Raw genomic sequence first — 6,000 nt, 5'->3', positions numbered from 1 at the left:
TCACGTTCTGAGAAAGGTAGACAGTTTTGATTAGTCGGGTCGATCATGAAGGTGGGTTACACTTGACACAAAATGGGCTATCCGTTTAAATGTCCATCGAGCGGGAAAACAAAAGAGACATATGAGCATTCTACTCTTGGCTTGGGTCAAACCCAGGTTGACTGCCCTCTTCATTACATGCTCCACGGGTGCATACCCAGTGGTGTCCACACACAAAGCATGTGGGGCCCATAGTGATGATTTTGACAAATCAAATCCATTCATTTGTTTCACCAGATCAAGTTGAAGCAGGGACTGCAAATGGAGCAAATCTGAAACTCAGGTGGCCCACAGTGTTAGATTTTTATTCTAATTGTTGATTTATATTGATCCAATGGACCTATCATGCTACATCATGTATGTTTGGGGGAATCCACTCCATCCATTATTTTAGCTTGCCCGAGTTGGGCATTGGGTCCGAAAACAGGGTTAGTCTGAAACTCAGGGGAGCCATATATGGAGATCTAATGGGGAAATGCTACAATTGTAACCTCCCTGAATCCACTATTTGATGGGAGGTTTGGATTTGCATTAGTTGTGAACATGTCATGATTTTTTTTAAGTGGTCTATCAAGTGGATGAGTGGTTTGGATTCATTATAGACCGATACTGATAGGTTAATCTTAACCTGATGGTTAAGACTGTTCGAATAGTCTAAACCTACTTCCTCATTTGTTATTTCGAGTTCGATATTTGTAATGAGTTCAATTGAGCAGCCAGGCCACCCTACAGATACAACTTAAGTCCTCTTGGATCTTTTGGTTACTATGTAGTAGATGAATAGTTCACTCTTCATATTAATGGTCAATTCTACTGAAAGTACTCTAATCATGGCTATCCACTATTAAGTCATTTAGATTTGTCTTGATTTAAGGGTAGCGGTTCGGTCACCCTAAAATTACAACTTAAGTTGCACACAAGATTTCATAATCTACTTAGGTGGAGATTTATGGTAATTCTCTCCAATCAATGGTTGGATGACTTCATTATGGATGAAGATTACTCTCAATGGTTAGATTTAGGTTGGAATTAGTGAACGTTTAAATGAACTAGATTTGTGGTTATACTAAGTTAGGTTTTCATGATAACACTCGAGTACTGAAAAGTATGGGGTGTTACATCTAAGGACCTACGTTGACTCCCAACGAAGGCTCCCTTGGAGATTAACACATACACACCCGTGTCCGGTGGCCTACACACGGACTTTGATTTAGGTAATATACAAGAACTAAGGTCCTACACAAGAGCCTAGTCGAGTTCGAAAATTCAAACTCATACACTTAATCATGCATAAAGATTGTACACAGACATGACAATTGATAACCTTACTTGTTGGATTGAGCCCCATTGATGCACCATCTTAGGTAGCTTGATTGATGCTCTCTCATGCTTCAATCAGCTCCCATTTTCTCCCTTGATTATGATGTCGATACTTTGCCAAGTGTTCACAACCCCAAGTGTAGGGTCGCGATGTAGTAATAACTCGGTAAGACCAAGATCAAATCCACAGGAACTAAACTTGTACGTATTCTGAAAATAACTAGAACTAGAACTAGAAAAAGATCTAAATTGAAATCTGAATAATTGAGAGTAATAGTGAATAATGTTGATTAAAACTTATGAATTTAAAGGTGGGAACTAGGGTGCCAAGGATCTACTTGTAGCTATCAAGATGCTACCTTACTTGATTCAAGGAACACAATTGGAATTAGAGTCCTATCATATCCAATTGGAAGATAAAGCAATTTAAATCAAATCTGAACTTTTCATTGACCTAATTCTCAATGGAGGAGAATTGTGATGATTGGAAGGGATTCCATCACCCTACCATGCCCAGGAGACGATGGTGAACAACAGGATTTACTAATCTCACAATCTCAAAATAAGAAAAGAAGATATCCAAAGCTATCACAACATCTATTGTAATTTGAATCATAATAAATTATAAAAAACTGAAAATATTCCTTTAAAATCAAACTAGAAATCAATGAGGTCCAATAAGAATAAGAATCAAAGTAAGAGGTTTAGCCCTAGCTAAGAGGTTTAGCCAACCATAGACATGATCGAAACCAAATCTCTTAAACAAAGCATGAAAAATAAACTAGGAAAGAAGAAAAACTCTTTGACGACTGCTCTACCCTTGTACTATGCCCCTTGAGACCTTTCTAAACCCTAGAAGATGCTTTTAAGCATCATAGGGAGTCCTATTTATAGTTGTGGAACTCCAACTTTCGCACCGAGTTGGAAAAATCTAGAAACCGCCTCAAATTTATGCACTATGCGCAGTTTTTCAAAATATACTTCCAGAACTTTTCCTTTTTATACTCAGAGTTTCAAAATATGCTTTTTTCTGGAAAATTTTCTGGAATATTTTTTAGGACAATTTTCAGGATTCCTTTTCTTTTTTTTTCACTTCAAATATTCGATTCTCTTCGTTCCTCACTTGGTTTCCTTGGATCTTTGGCATGTGAATTCTTCATTAATGACTTTCAAATCTCCAAATCTTCATTTAATAATCTTTTGAGCATAAATTTTCATTTTGGTATCAATTTCACCTTAAGCTCTTGAAATCACCTCACACATGAAAACATGCATAATTAGATCGATTAAGCACTATCATGTTTATAAAATCAAGGTTTAAATAGGGAAAATTTGTAATATTTCACACTCAACACACCCTCGACCAGCATTTTGCTAGTCCCGAGCGAAACATGCATGAAGAAATCCTCAATTCTCAATGTTTAAATCACATTCAGAAAACAATCTATCAAGTACGAATGAATAATATAATCCAAAGAAGCAAGAGTGAAAATTTGAAAACCTGGAGCCGAATCACATGATCAATCAATCAAATAGGTTCTTTATTAATCATCTAAGAGCATAAGTTCATATATCAAGTTTTTTCAATGTGCTTAGTGAATTCTATTTACTTTCCATAGCATACTACTATTTCATAATGTTAGCCATGCTCATCACCTCAAGTTTTATCGAATAATCAAGTACCGATTCTGAACTTATCACATTTTTCTTCTTTTTTCTAGTTTTTTATTTTATATCGACGATCCCTTTTATTTATCCATTTTTTTTAAACTTTTCATTCATTTCCAGTCTTTTCATTATACATGACTTTTTTATAGATCTTTCTATTTTTTAATTGGTTCTTTTCATCTTTTTAAGTTGGATAAAATTCTCTAAACTTAATTCTCAATATCTTTCAATGATATACATACTAACAATGAGAAATTCTAGTACAATTCACAGAAAGTAATTTGAATGTAGCTTGTGACTTAGATTATTATGATATTCTAACTTCCTCTTAATCAATTAAATGCAAGAATTTAGATGATAGTCTACTCAGTTGATCAAACTTCAACAATTCAAAGTTCAATCTCCTATCTTATCATCATACTCAAAGCATTCTTAATTCCACAAATTATCATCTCCCAAACATGTTTTTAGCTTGAAAATTAAAAAAATTTCACATTTTTTGCTCAAAACTAAGAAAACACTGATTAGTTTACCTAATCTACACCCCCAACCTAAAAGCTACATTGTTCTCAATGTAAAATATATGAGCATGCAATGCACATGAGACAATGAAAAGAAATGGAAAGTGATGGAAAGATAATACTTGAAGAATGAGAATTGAAGCTTTTCCAAAGTTCTTAACATGTAAATAGGTTAGCATGAAGATGAAACAAACTGAAATCAAACTATCCTAGTCCTAAATCCTATGAAAGCAATAAACCTAATTACACCTTCGTCAGACTAAGAGGTCAATCTTGGTACACAGGATCAGTCAGAGGCATGGACATGTCCTCTGAAATCAAACTTCTCAACAAATGGCTTGAGACAATGTCCATTCACTTTGAAAACATTGTCATTCGTTAAATTCTTTATCTCGACGACCCCATGAGGATAGACATTAGCAAACATGAAGGGACTAGTCTAACGAGATCGAAGTTTATCTGAAAAAAGATGTAACCGAGAATTGTACAAAATGACTTTTTGACCGGTTATGAATGATTTTCGAAGGATGTTCCTATCATGGAATGCCTTCATCCTGTCCTTATAAATTCTTGAGTTTTTATAAGCGTCATTCTGAATTTTTTCGAGTTCATTCAATTGAAGTTTGTGCAGCGAGCCGGCGTTGTCCAAATTAAAGTTCAGGTTTTTGATAACCCAGTAGGCTCTATGCTCCAGCTCATAGGTAGGTAGCAAGCTTTCTCATAGACGAGTCTAAAGGGAGACATTCCAATGGGGGTCTTAAAAGCTTTACGGTAAGCCCATAAGGTATTAGTCAAGTGAATTGACCAATCCTTACAGTCAAGGTTCACCATTTTTTCCATAATTTGTTTAATTTTCCTGTTGAAAATCTCAGCTTACCTGCTTGTCTGCGGGTGGTATGGAGTGCTCACTTTATGAGAGATGTCATATTTCTTCATTAAGTTCTTAAATGGCCTATTACAAAAGTGTGAACCTCCATCACTAATGATGGCTCGAGGCATTTCAAACTGGGAAAGGATATTTTCTTTTAAGAATTGAATGACCATTTTATGATCATTATTCCAGCACGGGATCGCTTCGACCCACTTGGTGACATAGTCTACTGCTAACAAAATGTAAATATTCCCAAAGGATTAGGGAAATGGTCTCATGAAATTGATGCCCTAGCAATCAAATGCTTCAATGATAAGAATAGGGTTCAGAGGTATCATATTTCGATGGGGCAACCCTCCCAATTTCTGATAACGCTCACAAGCTTTACAAAACTCATGAGTATATCTGAACATCGTGGGCTAGTAAAAGCCACACTACAAAATTTTGGTTGTGGTCCTTTTAGCAGAAAAGTGACTACCATAGGCCTGAGAATGACAAAAGAAGATAATACTCTGATGTTCATTGTCTAGCACACATCTCCTTAGAATTTGATCTGGGTAATATTTAAACAAATAACGATCATCCCAGAAAAACTTACATACCTTAGTGAAGAATTTTTTCTTATCTTGCACAGTCCAATATGTTGACATGAAACCTATAACAAGATAATTTGGTATGTCAACAAACTAAGGTAGTTGAGAGAGTTTAAACAATTGTTCTTTAAGGAATATATGGTTTATCAATGTCGGCTCAAGAGAATCAGGGAGGTCAAGTTGAGAAAGGTGATCAGCCACTACATTTTCTACTCCTTTTTTGTCTCGTATTTCAATATCAAATTCTTGGAGTAAGAGGATCTATCTTATCAGGCAGGGCTTGGCATTCGTCTTAGAAACAAGATACTTTAGCACCGCATGGTCCATGTAGATGATGATCTTAGATCCGATCAGGTAGGACCTAAATTTGTCCAAAGTGAAGACTACAGCTAAGAGTTCCTTCTCCGTAGTATAGTAGATCACTTCGACAGAATTTAGAGTTCTACTTACATAGTGAATAACGTAGGGCTTCTTTTCTTTTCTCTAGCTTAACACCACCCCAATAGCATAGTTAGATGCATCGCACATAATCTCAAAAGGGATGCTCTAATCGGGTGGCTGCATGATAGGAGTGGTAGTCAACATGCCATTGAGCTTAGTAAAAGCTTAATGGCATTGTTCAGTCCACTCGTAGGTGCATCCTTTTGAAGTAGATTACATAAAGGATGAAAGAGATGACTAAAGTCCTTTATGAATCATCTATAAAATTCAGCATGTCTTAGAAAGGATCACATGTCACGTATGCTCTTCGGTGGAGGTAGGTTAGAGATAAGATCAATTTTTTCCTTGTCTACCTTAATTCTCTTGGACGGAATTATGTGTCCAAGCACGATTCCCTTGGGAACCATGATATGGCATTTGTAAGACCCGTGTCCTAATCCGTACTGTTCCGTTAGCTTCTGCGGTCCTTCCAGTCAAATTCTGGCAACCTTCGCACCGTATTCGGTGTTTGCGCACGATCCTAAGCCAGGTCCCGCGCACCGACGTC

This window comes from Magnolia sinica, chromosome 2, assembly GCF_029962835.1.
Source record: "Magnolia sinica isolate HGM2019 chromosome 2, MsV1, whole genome shotgun sequence".
NCBI lineage: Eukaryota > Viridiplantae > Streptophyta > Magnoliopsida > Magnoliales > Magnoliaceae > Magnolia > Magnolia sinica.
This window is presented reverse-complemented; position numbering follows the sequence as displayed.